Source organism: Centruroides sculpturatus, unplaced genomic scaffold, assembly GCF_000671375.1.
Source record: "Centruroides sculpturatus isolate CEXI.00-Female unplaced genomic scaffold, Cexi_2.0 scaffold70, whole genome shotgun sequence".
Classification (NCBI taxonomy): Eukaryota; Metazoa; Arthropoda; class Arachnida; order Scorpiones; family Buthidae; genus Centruroides; species Centruroides sculpturatus.
In genome coordinates, this window is record NW_019384571.1 from 478,389 (window position 1) to 496,352 (window position 17,964).

The 17,964-nt window shown below is 34.2% G+C and overlaps 1 protein-coding gene across 1 annotated transcript in view; it reads left to right on the plus strand.

The window, feature by feature from the left end:
* The window catches only part of LOC111624189 (R3H domain-containing protein 2-like), a 282,865-nt gene that overhangs the window by 96,236 nt on the left and 168,665 nt on the right, over positions 1-17,964 (plus strand). Inside the window, exon 4 of the mRNA XM_023367000.1 lies at positions 14,603-14,742. The gene's annotated coding sequence lies outside the window, so the exon portion shown is untranslated. The remainder of the gene's footprint in view (positions 1-14,602; positions 14,743-17,964) is intronic.

The window sequence follows — 17,964 nt, forward strand, 5'->3', positions numbered from 1 at the left end:
GTATATATATATATATATATATATATATACTTTTTACATAAAAAAAATATAAATATATATATGTTTTCTTTTTAAATTTTATTCACTGATTTTGCTTTCTTTCCTTCACTTCCATCAACACTTTCACTGGAGGTTGGTAAAATGACTTAGGCAAATGTCATTAAACTGAGCAGCAATATGGCCAGTGTGAACCTTTACAGGATGTTTCTTTTCAATAAAATCAGTCACTTTCTGATAATACCTCAAGATTTCCTTTATCGAGCGAGATTCTTCTATTACGAAGCAAACACGCGGACTTAGACCAATGAACAGAAGTGAATAAAAAAATGGCGCTGTGAACTAATGTAACGTCGTATCATGATTTTTTTTTTGTATCGTGGAACAAAAATATGTTCGAATTTCATGTCGTATCCTGAAAATTTCCTATGCTGGGGCGCTCATATCCTGAGGTACCACTGTATATATAAATATCATAAATTCATATAAATATATAATGCAAGGGTTAATTTGCCCATTGAAATTTGAAATTTTTTTTTTTCAATGTAATGTATTTTTCATTTTTTGCCATTTCATAGTTCAAATCAGGCACTTAATTGGGAATGTCTTTTGGTGCACTGTTGACAACTGTACCTGCATTCAGTTGCCCCATATAAACTGTTTTGTTACAATTTCGTCTTTGCTTTTAACATGCATAACATAACCATATTTTCTCAACATTTTTTAAAATAAGGTAATAATGTAATATACAAGGGTCATACTGAAAGTCATGAGCAACAATTTTTTTATAAATCAGATTAATTTATTTTTGGAAAAACCAATACATCACATTATTTTTCAGACTTTTCTTTATTTTTTCACATAGTCTCCACTTTTTTGGATAAATTTTTTCCACTGTTATGGAAGCTTGAAAATTTTCTTATGATAGAACTCCATTCCAGCATTACGAAAAAATTGACACACTGCTTTCTTGGTGTCCTGCACTGTTTCATAGTGTGGGCCTCGCATGTTTTTTTGCAGAACACTGATAAGATGATAATCAGAGGGTGCTAATTTGGGACTCTAGACAGAATGAGGAGGAACTTCTCACCCAATTTACTGAATTTTTTGCACAGTGTGAGGAATAGTGTGTGGCCTTGCATTGTCATGCTGCACTATGATCTTGGAGGATGTTTATCACACAACAATACACAACACAGCTTATGAAGTGTCATAACATACCAAGCAACATTAATGGTTTTCTCAGGTTCAAGAAATCCCATCCAAATTACCCCATCTGCATCCTAGAAAACATAGCTCATAATGGAGCTCTGTAGATAATTTTTGATACTTGGGTTACCATCTTTAAATGTTTTACCCATCTTTTTACACTGCTGGCACCCAAATACACATTTCCATATGCATTCTGAAGTTTCTGGTGAATTTCTGCAGTGGGGATTCCTTCTTTAATGAGAAATTCAATCTTAGTTGCTGGTGAAATGAAACATCAGTTGTGACTATTTTGTATCATCTGTCTGTGGTCATGTGATAAAAGCTAATGACGTCACAACTCACTAATGGCACTGTCTATAGTCTATAGATTATGACAATGTTCTTGTTTTTATAATTAATAGATTGTGATTTATAAAAATTGTTGCTTGTGACTTTCAGTATGCAATTTCCTGCAGAATATGGATGACATCTTCATTTTTATACAAATTGAAAATAGTGAATAAATATATCCAGGGTGGCCAAGCTCCTTGATATCCGAGCCATTTTTCAAAATTTGAATATTTTCGCGAGCCGCAATTAAATACGTATTAAAAAAGTATGCAAAAAATTCCAGAATACAAATTATATCCGTAGCAAGAGTGATACAAATTGTTTCCTCCAGAGCACAATGTCAACTGTCCGTTGCAATGACAATTTAGAAATTCAAAATCAGTCTGGAGTCGGTCGATAACGAACGATTACACCACTGTTTATGTTCGTTCGCGCAGTTTTCGATGAGTCATGTCATTCTTAACTTGGACGGAAATGAAATTTGTTACAACGTTGCACTTAGTCTTTCATATTTGTTGTTAGTAATTTAAAAGACATTTTGAAACACATACGGAACGATAATAATTTTTTAAAATATAATAACACAAAAATGAAAAGGGAACTCGGGTACATCTATCGAGAGCCACAAATAATCCTTCAAAGAGCCGCATGTGGCTCGCGAGCCGCAGGTTGGCCACCCCTGAAATATATCATTCTCAACAGTACATCTAACCTGAAATGCTGAATTGATGGATTAATTTATGTAACAAGAGGTACTACAGTACCAGTGAGTTATTTGCAATATAAGTCTTTTTTAAAAATAATTAATTTTAATGTTAAACACAAAAATAAAAAATATCAAAACAAATAATTCTTATTAAATTTCTTGCTTTTTTCACATTTGAAATTTTTCATTTGAAATCATAATCCAATTAGGCTGAGTTGTTTAATAAGTAATGAAACACAACATTGGAATACATGTAGTGTTTTAACTGATAATACTGTAAATACCTAAGTATATTTTTTTTTATAGATGACAACTATTAATGTCACTATTTCTCTGAAGTTTTTAACATGTTCATAACTATTAAATATAAAGTAAAGCATACAAAAGCTGGAACTTTTCAGAGATGGAATGTTTTTCAGTAAAGCAATTACATTAATCTAACAAATATTCTCTGAAAGCCAGAAACTGTGAGATGGTTGGAGTAGTAGTAGTATTAGTAGTAGTATTAGTAGTATTCTTTATTAGTACACATAGTACAGACCCGGTACCGCATTGGCACAACCGGGTATGATGTACAGTTACAACAGGACAATTATACAGAGTATTTACAAGATAAGCTTATATATGAACAGTAGAATAAAAGGAAAAAATAAAAAAATAAAAAATATATTAATAACATATAAAAGAGAACTATATAAACATACGTGCATGTGAGTGGTGTAGCTACATTACAGATAGTACATTATAATAAACATACAAACTAAGTAACATACAGCAGTAGTAAAAATAATACAAACTAGTTGGCATGACAGTGAGGTATAATTGAAAATACATACAAAATGCACAAGATACAGGGAGAAGTATACATCCACCAAGGCAAGCATGGATAAGGTGCTGGCATACAGTGAATACAATGACGTACGGTAACAAACAAGATGTACAGTACATTAAAAGGATGTAGAAATATACACAGATGAAGTTTGTAGTAGGGAATATGAAATCCACTACTCAGTTGACAGGAGTTTGCCAGAAGTAGTTCTTTATCAGCTTCAGAAAAGCCATGAACAGCTCATTATTCATCAACAAGTCGCTATGTTGACAAGGCCAGGATTTATCGGTAGGAAGAAGCATGCGAATGGGTGCACGAGCATCCTCCAGCATGGGGCAGTGGAAAATGTAGTGCTCCACCCGTCTGGCACACCACATAGTTGGAAATGGTCACAGTTTGATTTATTGAATCTCACCAGGTATCTATTAAACTTCCCATGGCCAGTTAGGAACTGGGTGACAAGGCTAGTATCATGGTGGAGAATGGCCCAGTTATTATGAGAAACACTTGGGATGAAGCTTTTGGTTATTCTTTCCATTTCAGTGTTGTTCCATCTTGTTTGCCAGGTGTTCATAGCTTCATTTTTGAGGAGGTACTTGATGTAGGTAACAGGAGTGTAGGAGTAGAGACTGTTGCCACAATTTAGGCTGGCAGCCTCCCTTGCCAGGTAGTCTGCTCTTTCATTACCATGCAGTCCAGTTTGACCTCTAATCCAAGCGATGGCAAAGACATTTGTGGAGAGTGCAATACTAGTTTGTATCTTGACCACAATCGGGTTCCATGGTAGGTGATTGTTGATGGATTCTATCGTAGATTGACAATCTGTAAAAATGTTTATCCGGTTATCACTGTAGTTTTCATTGCACCAGTCAATGGCTAATAGGATGGCTGTAAGCTCTGCCTGGTAAACAGAGCAGTTTGCAGCAAGGTGGCCGGATGCATTGTAGAATTTGACTCCTTTGAGATAGGCCACAAAGGCACTACTGATTTTGTCTACAGTTTTGGACCCATCAGTGAATATTGAAAAGTGGTCATTGTCCAGTGGGTGCATATGGATGTAGGGTCTCATAAAAGGAGGAAGTAGATCCTTCGGGTGGCAAAAGGTTTCATATACAGAGAAAGACTGGCTGGATAGTGAAATGCTATGACCTTTATGGAGGTGCCAACGTTTGGATGCCATTAGAATGGCAAGGTCAATAGGAAGTTTGCCAGAGATGATCTGTAAGGCAGCCATGGAAGAGGTGGAATAGGCACGGCAGATGCGCAGAAGGGATTTGCGCTGTGCACCATGGAGTTTCCGATCGATGTGCACACGACTTAAACAGCCTGCCCAAACAGGGGCAGCATAACAGATTATAGGCAGAAAGACACTATTGTAAATGATAGAAAGAATAGTTGGGGATAGACCCCATTTGGACTTTGCCACCTTAGAGACAGAATTAAACAGATGGTTAGTCTTGTCTGTTACATGCTTGATGTGGTCAGCCCAGTTGAGTTTATGGTCAATAATGACCCCGAGGTATTTAATAGTAGTAGAGATCTTGATGGAGACCCCTCCATTTTTATGGTTGGTGGCCTACGGTACAGATGGGGTTTTCTAGGATTGGTGAATACGATACCTTTGGTTTTGTTGGCATTGAACTTCAGTTTATGAGTGCAGCCCCATTCCAAGACGTTGTCAATAAGAAGTTTGGCCTTGCACTCCAAATCAGAGCGAGAGTAGGCCGCCACTAGGATCATTGCATCGTCAGCATATGCAAAGATCCTGTCGCAATCTGAAATATCAGTGGGAAAGTCATTAAAAAGAAGGTTCCATAGAACTGAACCTTGAGGGCAACCTCTGAAAGCCTTCCCCTAAAATTGAGGTTGCCAGTAGTGAAGGTGACATACCTGTTATTGAGGTAGTCATTATAGATGTTGGCAGGACATCGAGCCTGCCGCAGCCGTTGAAGAATGAGCGGCCACCAAGCAGCATTGAAGGCATTACTGATGTCCAGGCTAAGCCCCAAGACATACGGATAGGACTGAAGAAGATGTTTGACTCTATTAGTCATAGCAGGAATGGCATCCATTGTACCCCGGCCTTGTCTAAAGCCAAATTGTTGGGGACTGAAGAAGTTAGTAGTCTCGAGGTGCCAGCTTAGCCTGTTGCATAGAAGACAGTCATAGACTTTGGATAGAGTGGGTAAAAGGGAAATACAGCGATAGTTGTTGGGAGTGCAGATGGGTTGATTTGCAATCTTAGGAATGGGGACAATCCTAGCTTCTTTCCACTTGTCTGGGAAGACACCATAACGGAAACAAGTGTTTATCAGATTGATGATGACAGTTGGGTGGTTGGTCCATATGTTCTTCACAATCTCAGTTGTGATGCCATCTCAGGTGCTTTATGTGGGGAGAGTTTGCTGATAGCCCAGTTAATCTCGGCATGGGTGAAAAGTGTTGCATCCTCCGTGTCCAGATGTTTGCCAGTGCAGTCCCTGATGGTGTTATGGAACTCGGTATCCTCTGTACGATCATCTTCCAGGTAGACAGTGTCCAGAATGGTGTTAATGGTGGTATTCAAGTCGGTGTTGTGCCTATAATCCATGAAAGGGTTGACAGGCAAGAATGGTGTTTAAGTTTATTCGCTCAGAGGTGGTATACAAAGCTCCATGGGTTGGTGTGGGCTGCAGAGCAGAATTTTCTCCAGGATGTTGTCTTTGCCTCCTTTATTGCCATTTTGTAATTTACTTGATATGTCAGGTATTGCTGCTTAAGGGTGTCTCTTTCTGAACCCCTGCTCCTTTGGAACTGCTTACGCAGCCTGTTGTTAATCGCTCTCATGTTGGCTAGGTCATTATTCCACCACAATACATCCATAGTGCTGTGTTTACGAAGTGGAATGGCTTTTCTGCAGGCTTTGTCGATTGCCTGAATAATGCTGTTGGCAGCATTAATGGCTGCATCCCTTGATGTTACCATGCCTGTAGTTGTTGTAAGTGTATCAAGTGTCTTGTAAAAATCCTCCCAGTTCGCTCTTCTTACATTGTAGCATTTAATGCTGTTTACGATAGGTTTGCCTGAACCAGCGCAGATGGAAAACTCAATCCCACTATGGTCAGAGAGACTATCGCTCTTGCAAACATGCCAGTCATGGATCCAAGTGTGGCTTCTAGTTGTGGCCAGAGTGATGTCAATCCAAGAGAACCCATTGGGTACCTGAAAGGTGGGGGGGAGTTGGGGTCATTGAGACAGAGCAAGACATTGGAGGCCAGAAGATCTTCAAAGGCCTTTCCTTCACCATCTAGTCGATCCCCACCCAAGGTTGGAGAGTGTGCATTAGAGTCACCTCCTATGACTAACTGTGCATGAGGGAAATTCTTGATGGATGCATCGAGGTTTTCCATGATGGAGTGGTAGTTATCCCCTTTTTGGCAGTATAAGCTACCAATAATGATGGTGTTATCCCCCAGCTTGGTCTCAACCCAAACCATTTTGTCGTTGCTGGAGTGCTGGTAAAACAGAATGTGCAGTCTGTTTCTGGGGATGATGATGGTAGCCCATGGATAAGTATTGTGGGTCTAGATGACCAAGTGGGAATGTGGTAGGCCGGCGACTCTATTCTTAACACAATAGGGTTCCTGGGCAAGGATAAGGTCAAAGTTGTTAATAATTGTACAGAGGTGTGAAGTGGCATTAATTGAGCATTGTAAGTTAATCTGCAGAATTCTAATCATATCTGGTTCATTCCCCATAGTCGGTTCTTTGAACTAGTTGTGACTTCATCAAAAATTGTTTAGAACATTAATTTGTTTAACTTTATTTAGTAAATTAATTCAAAATATAATTTAGAGATTTCAATTATTCATCAAGCCTAACTCCCGAAATTATGCAGCCTTGACCTTGACCCTGAAAAGCATTAATACTAATTTTCAATAAAGTGAACTAATTACTGTTCTTCTAGCAATTCATATTAACATGAATTGACTGTATAACATTTTAAAACCTGATTTTTTTTAAAAATATATATATATATATATTTTTTTCAGTTAAATATTGTTATCTGTTTGTGTGTGTTGAAATTCATTCACTAATTCATTTTGTGCATTAATTAATAACAAATAGTTATTGAAACCATTACTTAATTTATTTTGGTAAATTTATTCTTTATTTATAAATTAAGAATATTCTAAATGGGATTAATAATAATAATAATATTTAACTTTTTTGTTGGTATTCGGATTATACTATACCACTCAGGTTATGATAGCTATAAAAAGAGAATAATCACACTTTGATTACTAATTCATTGACACTTATACTACTACAGTAGAGTACAGTAGTTATCCGAATCAATTGGGGACTGGGGTTGTTCGGATAACTTATTTTTCGGATAATCAATTATGTACGGAAAAATATATTAATTTATCTTGTGTTAAAATTTTTCTCCGTTGCGTGTCGCTTTGCATTGCATTTTCATCGATGTTAAGCCTAAAGAAGCCAAAACAAAACAAAATATATTTATTTTGTTTGTACAAAATAAATATATTGAAAAATATAAAAACAATAAAAAATTATACTTCAGAAGTTAATTTAGTATCAAAAATGTAAAATATTNACAACTTTTTGTTTATAGCATAGTTTATACGGATTATTCGAAAAAAATTATATGTGTTTTGGAAAGTTGAGTCAAATTCGTCTAGAATTGATTAATTTTATGGAAGAAAACCTTTCAAACAGCTGTAGTCCGTAAACTGCATACATGCTGGGCTGTGATTGGCTCATGTATTTAAGGATTCCTACAATGCAAAATTCTTATAAAGTAGAATGTATCTACTGTGTTATAGCGGGGTCGACTGTATAAATAAAAATGTAAATGTTTGTTTGTTCAAAATCTTAAATCTCTGAAAGTTCTTCCCCGATTTGCTTAGAAATTTTGAAACAACGTTGCATTCAAACACGCACATATTTTTATTTTATATAGATATCAAAATTACCCCCCATGGGGAGAGGGACAAAATTAAGACTTGCCATGAAGAACTCAGCTTCTATTATACTATTTTAGATTACGTTTTAATGGGGTACGTCAAGAGATTTTTTGAAATTTTCCCCATGGAGCATGTTATACATTTATAATAGATACATTTTAAGCCACAGCAATGTGTGGTCAGGTACAGCTAGTAATAAATAAAATTGTTAATAGGTTCTTGAAAACTGGTTTTGTTATACATTGTTTGATTTAAAGTCCTCACTTAAAAATAATAAATTATTAAATATTCAATTGAAATTTATTTCACTATAAATTTTAAGTTAACTTTTTTGGTTCTTATAAGGATATTTAACTGTTTCAAAAATTTTATAAATCAGTAATAGAAAATAAATAGTAAATTTTATTATGGTCTATATATACCGATTTTCTTCTTCTAGTTCGTGTATCATAGATTCTAACTCTTCTCTTTGTTCAGCATCTATAACTGCCACAATTTGTGCTGGACTTCGAGGCTGAAATAATATGTAACATCAAACGATAAACTAATTGCAATTTGAAAATTATTATTGTTTTATTTACATTATATATTCTAATATAAGTAATAGATATATATTTTATCAATGGTGTGGTTTTTTATATATTCTTTTGAATGTCAATTTTTGGTTTTTTTAAAAAAATTATTTCTTCAAAAAAATTGATGAAACATCATAGGTTAGATCTGAAGAAGTTAACTGACATTTTTTTGTCTGGACCGCATTTTATCAGAGACAAAAACTTCTGAGTGTTATCTTTGTTATTCTTTATTCACTATGCATTTTGGGTGCAATATTTTGTGTATCTTGCACCCCTCATCAGGTGTTACATTTCTGTTTTTTGNGAAGAAGTTAACTGACATTTTTTTGTCTGGACCGCATTTTATCAGAGACAAAAACTTCTGAGTGTTATCTTTGTTATTCTTTATTCACTATGCATTTTGGGTGCAATATTTTGTGTATCTTGCACCCCTCATCAGGTGTTACATTTCTGTTTTTGTGTTTAGACATACAACTACGTGGTATTGATGTATCCCCCTAAGGCATTTTTTTGCACCTGCATTTTTTGCATATTGCACCTGAAATGCATAGTGAATAAAGAATAATGAAAATAACACTCAGAAGTTTTTGTCTCTGATAAAATGTGGTCCAGACAAAAAAACGTCTATTAACTTCTTCAGATCTACCCTATGATGTTTCATCAATTTTTTTGAAGAAATAATTTAAAAAAAAAATTGACATTCAAAAGAAATAAAATTATTTTTGTTAAATTGTATAAAACCATGGGCTTGTACTAGTAAAACTGTAGAAATAAATATAATTTTGTTAAAATGTATAAAAAAAAGTTTGATTAAAAAGGTAGTAAACATAAAAACCTTAAAACCAATTAAAACTGGTTTAAAAAAATTGAATATACTAAATATCAAAGAATAAATAATACACTAAAAAAATTTTATATTCTATATTACCAATTTTAATTGTAATAAAGTTTAAATTATATTTTAATATTAGAGGCAGTCAAATGAAAACAAGACAGACTATATAACAAGTGTGGCATGGAAGTTGGTCATGCAGGTAGGTGTGTATATAGAAGTGCCCTCTATTGGGAATTAGGAAGGACCAGCGTGAACGTTCACCGCTGTGCCATTTGTCTGTTAGATGTGCTCGAAGTGAGGTCAGTGAGTCGTGTGTGTGTCCAACATCACTATGGAGGTCCGCTGCTTATTGACTTTCTGGAACACNCTTGGTATTTTTAAAAGCCAACTCATATTGCAATTTTTAGTGATTGGAGAAATTTCAGTGTTACACATTTTAAAAATATTTTAATGTATTCAAATATTAAAGGCTTGTTTTTTTGATAAAATTAGTTTTAATTTTAATATTTACAAAAAAATATTAAATCTTACTATAATTAATTTCATTGACTCTAAAATTAGATGACAAAATTGGTATTATTAGAGAGAGAGAATAAGCAGAATAAGCAGACAAGAGGTATTTAAATACTTTCTTGTTTAATTTTTTGTTTCAATAGTGACTGTTTTTCTGTACTTAATGTTTATTAATATTTGTTCTTTTTATTAAACTATCTTTTGTATCCATTACAAAAAACTTTGTGTAAAATACGCCATTAAAAACCTTCTCTCTTTCTATAAAAGTTCTTTACGTCAACTAAACTACAATTTTTAATCATAAATTTTAATAAGTAAGAAAAAAAGTTTAAATTATATTTTAATATTAGAGGCAGTCAAATGAAAACAAGACAGACTATATAACAAGTGTGGCATGGAAGTTGGTCATGCAGGTAGGTGTGTATATAGAAGTGCCCTCTATTGGGAATTAGGAAGGACCAGCGTGAACGTTCACCGCTGTGCCATTTGTCTGTTAGATGTGCTCGAAGTGAGGTCAGTGAGTCGTGTGTGTGTCCAACATCACTATGGAGGTCCGCTGCTTATTGACTTTCTGGAACACAGCACCACGATTAATGCAAAGAAACTTTGCAAAAATTGAAGTGTGCCATCAAATCCAAACACCCAGGAATGTTGACAGATAGCATCATTCTGTTGAGGGATAATGCCGACCCATGTGTTACCAAGGTTGTTTTGACTACGCTGCTTACGAGGATGGTTGATCCCTCGACTACATACATAAAAGGTACTCTACTGCAAAGATCGATGATAAGCTGGCAAGAGCACTGGACTCTAAGTACAGTAGGTAGGCCAACCTATGCCTTTGTGCCTGTAGTTGGCCTCACTCCGATAAGTTGTTGCTCGTTGTCGACTCAAATCCTAACTGGCCATGGGAGGTTCTCCCACTTCAAGTCCAAGTTTGGACAAGGAGATGGTAGCTGCCCCTGTGGTAGTCCTCGTGGTGATGCGAGGCATTATGTACTTGACTGTCTCCTTACAAGGGACTTCCGCCTAGGGGCGGACCAAGTTGACTGGTCCAAGCCCCCTGAACAAGTACTTCGAACGCTAGCAGCTAGTAAAGGGAACCTAATGAAACTAAAGGAATTGATGGGAAAGATCATATATCTCTTCGATCTTTAGGTTTGGAAAGAACTGGTTTTGGTCCCCTCCCGTAGGGACGGGGGCCCCGTTGTCCATATACCTATTCATATAGGTATAAGTCTAAGTAATTAGTACATGTGTGAGCTGGAAAAGGTTTAGTAGTGTGGACCGTAAGTGCAGTACAGGCTGCACAAAACAAAAGTTATGCCAAGTTAGTGAGCTGGGCCGGGGTGCGGACGGGAGCCCGAATGAAATATCATAGGGCCCAGCTATGTCGTCCCTGTCTACTGTGTCAGGTACTGACCAGTCAATGAACAAGGCATAGTCTCTTTAACCCTGTAGTGCCAATAGGCGGGGCAGGGAAGGAGTTGCTTTATGAGACTGACTACGCTGCATAGTCCTTACACATTCTCCATACAGTCCCGATTTCTCCCCATGCGATTTCCATATTTTTGGAACCCCGAAGAAAGACATTCATGGCCGCAATTTGCTTCGGACAAAAAGGTGCATGCCTGGGTACAATCATGGTTCTGTAGGCAACCACAAACATTTTTCTATGAAGGCATTGACCATCTTGTCTCACAGTGGGATAAATTTATTAACAGTTATGGCAATTACTTTTGAAATAATAAACAGTTTACTTACTTTTTTCCCATCTGTCTTGTTTTCATTTGACTGCTCCTAATACATGCAAATTTTATCAAGGTTATAATTATTTATAAGCTCCTGTTACTTTAAAAAATTGTTTTTTCCAAATTAAAAAAAAAATAACAAAAAATAATGAAAGGTTGTGTTTAATGCAATTTTAGAGTTGTTATAGTATTATCAGAATAATTGCAAAGTCTTTAATGAAAATGTACTATATGAAGATTACAGCGCCACAGCACTGGCGAAAATTTAAATTTGTCGACTGGATTCCTTCGGAAAACCGACGTTCCGGATAAATGACGCTCTACTGTACTAGTAAGCCAAAATGCATTTCAATTGTACAGTCCTCTTCAGTTGGTTATAATAAAGATATAATTATTGCTAAAAACAAACAGATTTAACAAGTATCAAATTGCAATTGTTGTTAAAACAGCATAATCCAACAACTCTAATGCTTTTACAGAATACATATTATAAAATTTTTTAAACAATAAGTGGTCCAACATGCATTTCTTAATTCTCTAATATATAGATATTATGCAATATTCTTATGGGTTTCAGACATTCAAAATGCGTGAAGTATATCATTATATGGGTATAAATTACTTAAATTTAAGTACTGTTAAAAAAATTCAGCAATGAATTGCTTAACTTTTCCAGCAGCATTTAAAACTACATGTGTGGCACTATCTGTTATGATAATTTCTTTTGGAATTAGCACAAAGTTGCTGTTGAGAACAAATCACACAGGAACACTCGTTTTTAATGGAAAAAGTAGGTTTCTTTTCTATAATTTAGAAAGGATATGCATTTTTGACTTAATGCCCAGTGCAGTCCCTGATGGTGTTATGGAACTCGGTATCCTCTGTACGATCATCTTCCAGGCAGACAGTGTCCAGAATGTTGTTAATGGTGGTATTCAAGTCGGTGTTGTGCCTATAATCCATGAAAGGGTTGACAGGCAAGAATGGTGTTTAAGTTTATTCGCTCAGAGGTGGTATACAAAGCTCCATGGGTTGGTGTGGGCTGCAGAGCAGAATTTTCTCCAGGATGTTGTCTTTGCCTCCTTTATTGCCATTTTGTAATTTACTTGATATGTCAGGTATTGCTGCTTAAGGGTGTCTCTTTCTGAACCCCTGCTCCTTTGGAACTGCTTACGCAGCCTGTTGTTAATCGCTCTCATGTTGGCTAGGTCATTATTCCACCACAATACATCCATAGTGCTGTGTTTACGAAGTGGAATGGCTTTTCTGCAGGCTTTGTCGATTGCCTGAATAATGCTGTTGGCAGCATTAATGGCTGCATCCCTTGATGTTACCATGCCTGTAGTTGTTGTAAGTGTATCAAGTGTCTTGTAAAAATCCTCCCAGTTCGCTCTTCTTACATTGTAGCATTTAATGCTGTTTACGATAGGTTTGCCTGAACCAGCGCAGATGGAAAACTCAATCCCACTATGGTCAGAGAGACTATCGCTCTTGCAAACATGCCAGTCATGGATCCAAGTGTGGCTTCTAGTTGTGGCCAGAGTGATGTCAATCCAAGAGAACCCATTGGGTACCTGAAAGGTGGGGGGGAGTTGGGGTCATTGAGACAGAGCAAGACATTGGAGGCCAGAAGATCTTCAAAGGCCTTTCCTTCACCATCTAGTCGATCCCCACCCAAGGTTGGAGAGTGTGCATTAGAGTCACCTCCTATGACTAACTGTGCATGAGGGAAATTCTTGATGGATGCATCGAGGTTTTCCATGATGGAGTGGTAGTTATCCCCTTTTTGGCAGTATAAGCTACCAATAATGATGGTGTTATCCCCCAGCTTGGTCTCAACCCAAACCATTTTGTCATTGCTGGAGTGCTGGTAAAACAGAATGTGCAGTCTGTTTCTGGGGATGATGATGGTAGCCCATGGATAAGTATTGTGGGTCTAGATGACCAAGTGGGAATGTGGTAGGCCGGCGACTCTATTCTTAACATAATAGGGTTCCTGGGCAAGGATAAGGTCAAAGTTGTTAATAATTGTACAGAGGTGTGAAGTGGCATTAATTGAGCATTGTAAGTTAATCTGCAGAATTCTAATCATATCTGGTTCATTCCCCATAGTCGGTTCTTTGAACTAGTTGTGACTTCATCAAAAATTGTTTAGAACATTAATTTGTTTAACTTTATTTAGTAAATTAATTCAAAATATAATTTAGAGATTTCAATTATTCATCAAGCCTAACTCCCGAAATTATGCAGCCTTGACCTTGACCCTGAAAAGCATTAATACTAATTTTCAATAAAGTGAACTAATTACTGTTCTTCTAGCAATTCATATTAACATGAATTGACTGTATAACATTTTAAAACCTGATTTTTTTTAAAAATATATATATATATATATTTTTTTCAGTTAAATATTGTTATCTGTTTGTGTGTGTTGAAATTCATTCACTAATTCATTTTGTGCATTAATTAATAACAAATAGTTATTGAAACCATTACTTAATTTATTTTGGTAAATTTATTCTTTATTTATAAATTAAGAATATTCTAAATGGGATTAATAATAATAATAATATTTAACTTTTTTGTTGGTATTCGGATTATACTATACCACTCAGGTTATGATAGCTATAAAAAGAGAATAATCACACTTTGATTACTAATTCATTGACACTTATACTACTACAGTAGAGTACAGTAGTTATCCGAATCAATTGGGGACTGGGGTTGTTCGGATAACTTATTTTTCGGATAATCAATTATGTACGGAAAAATATATTAATTTNAATTATTTTTTTGCAAAAAATTATTATTAAGTTTTTTAAACAATTAATTACAAATTATCATCAGATGAGTTAATTATAATTTTTATTTACTCTTTTCACAGTTCTTCCAACTGTTAAATTGTCACTTGTTTGCTAAATCTGTAAATTTGTCATGAAGTCCAAGTATTCTTGTGCCTTTCCTGGTGGTTATTTGTTATAATTTATTTTGTATAGAAAAAATATCATGGAGAAAATATATCTGGTAAGCAATGTTTTTAGGTTTGATATATAAAATATAATGTAATGTTTTTAAAATATTTTTGTTTGTTAATAAAATATAACTGGAAAATATTTTGATGATAGCAATATTAAGATTTTATGAAATCAAGCTTTATTTATTTTTTATAAATAAATTATTAAATCCCCGTTTTGAGAAAATAAATTAAAAAGAAAACTTTGATAAGTGGCCTTTACACACATATGTTTGACTGTATAATTTACATGCCATATAGGTAGGTGCATGTGCAAAGGCATTCATATGAAGCTAAATCTGGAGTCAGTTATATAAGCATGTCTTATGGACTCAACTGTTCTCAAATTTACACATACATATCTAACTGCAAAAAGCAACCATGGCAGATTTTCATTGCTGGATGAGAGAATTTGTAACTGATTTTAAAAATTTGTATAAAGATCTTCTTTCTTTATGGTGTGTCAAAAGTAAGGAGTATTCCAACAAAAGTATGAAAAATGAGACCAGCAAATGCCTACAACAGCATCTATACTCTTTCACTGAAGTTTAGTGGTGCTTTGTTTTATTTTTTGGCTGTTAAGTACTACATATATTCTAGCAATAAATAATCGTGGCCGACAATAGCACAGACACGATTATTTATTTGCACTTGTAACATGGCTGACTTGATTAGGATGTGATTACATTTGAGGATTTGAGGATGTGCACCAAAATGTTTGAAATGTTTAATATTTCACATGTTATTCAGTTGGGTGAGAATATGCACTGTCTTGCGTTACATGTGCACTCCTGCATGGTACCATTCTTAACATAGGAAAGCACATGAGTAAAAATGTGTTGTGTTGGGTATTGTAATTACACTCCACATTCTTGAGTGTAATTACAATAGAGCATTGATTATTTGAAACATTGGGATTGTTCGGATAAGTGATTTTTCAAATAACTGATCATTTAAAAAAATATATATACACAAAACTGTATTGTATATAATTTGTATCATATGTCTTACAAATATTAATACATACCTTACATAATGTAATACATTAGGATTGTTCGGATAAGTGATTTTTCAAATAACTGATCAAACAAAAAAATATATATATTAAACTAATTAATGGGATTCTGATATACTTAATGCAGAAAAAGTTCGAGATTATACTCACGACGGATTGGAATTCGGATAGCTCGCATTAGATCCTACCAGAAATTGCTAAAACGTTCGAACTGCGTTTGCAGTAGAGANAATATATTAAACACAAAACTGTACTGTATATATTTTGTATCATACGTCTTACAAATACATATCTTATATAAAGTAGTACATTAAAGTAGGCCTACAGTTTAGGTTGGCATGGAGGGAAAGAGTGCTGCAGCGCCACAGAACTAGCAGAAATTTGAATTTGCTGACTGGAACACTTTCGGTTAATCTATGTTTCAGTTGATTCATATTTGGATAATCGATGCTCTACTGTATTTTACTTCCATCTCTACATGTGGGCAGGAATGGTCTGCTCAGTTGTGCATTTAAGAATGTACGACATATAAAGGCTTCTATTGAATTTTTCAGCAAGACAAGTGATTTTATCATAGAATGACAGTTAAAGCTGAAACATTGATTAAAGTGATTCAAAGAAATTAGCCAGAATTAATAAATATAAAGTTTATTTTCTTAATAAAAAATGTGTGATAATATCATTCAAGGCTTCATTCTATATTTAATTAAAATATGAAATGAAATTTTTAAAGTATTTTTTTCATTTCTATAAAGTGTATTTAATTATGAAATATATAATGTTTGAAAAATTCTGAAAAATAATTTGTCTATTTCTGCAACAGCAGGTAAATGCAGATCTATATACAGAATATGCTATGCAAAATCTTTTTCCAATTTGTTAAGATACTTGTGTGTGAATTACATTTATGTTTTATACATTATTTTGAAACTTAATATATATTAGTCTTACTGCATCTATTTTGATGTTTAATACTTTTATTTAAAATACAGTAATTAAAAGTGAAAATATGCTTAATTTTGCTCTTGCTATAGTGGCACTTCCCTTATCATTCCTGCTTTTGAATGTACTCTACCTTTGTCCAGTGTAAAAATTCTTCTGCAAATAACTTCTCAAGTTGATATTCTTTTATTGATTTCTGAATATTTTTTAATTTCATGTTATTAACAGAAAGAAAATTGTAAATTAAATTTTGGTCAGAAGGACAGACATCATTTATTTTGAATAAAATGGCACCCAAGAGAAGAATTCTTAACATAGATGAGAAAGAAATGAAAAACTATGTTTGACTAAATGTTGTTAACTTAATTTACATGAAGAAATGAATACCTAACCATAAAGATATTTACACAAAAAATGTTATATACCTAAAAATTTTGTCTTGCAAATACATTTATTTATATGAAATTTATTGATAGTTTTTATTTTCCCTATTTATTTGAAATTTAACAACAGTTTCTTATGGGAAACATTTTGCTGGGTAGAACTAGTTGATATTTTAATTTGCTAATGTTTTAGTACTAAATGTTTATAGGAGTAGAAAAATCATATTTGTGGTTAAGTAAATCAACACATTGACTGCCAACCTATTATTGCTGAAATTATTGTTTTGTTACCATTTTGATTTTGTATATTTTACCATGTAAATTTTTTCATATTTTTAAAAATACAGTCAAACCTCAGGTTACAAATGCTGATGTTTATGAACAATTTGGTTTATGAGTAAAATTTTGAATGCCATATTTGCTCTAGTTGCTGTACAATAACTTGGTTTCTGAATGAGCTAATTGGCCGAGCTGGCCACCAATGGTCAACTTCCTATGCTAAAGAAAGCAGCCTGACTAATCAATGACAGAATTACTGATTCAGTATTGGCACCAAGATTCACCTCGTGTTATTAGATGTCACAACATGAACAATTGATGACATTATTCAAATTAGATTTCAATGCACATGTGTGTAAGATACTGCTTCCAGTTTTTTAAATGCACTACAATTAGATTTAAATCAAATTAATTAATAAAAACTGTGTTAATTGACATTTGTGTAATATAAATGACATCCAGTAATTCATATTTAAAGGTGCTTAACTCAAATTAAATAACAAAAATTTATTAAATATATATATTTTTTTATTTCTCATTAGTACATAGTCAGCATTTGGCATTATATTTAACAGTATTAATTAAATGCAAGAACTTTTAATGAACATCTTTTA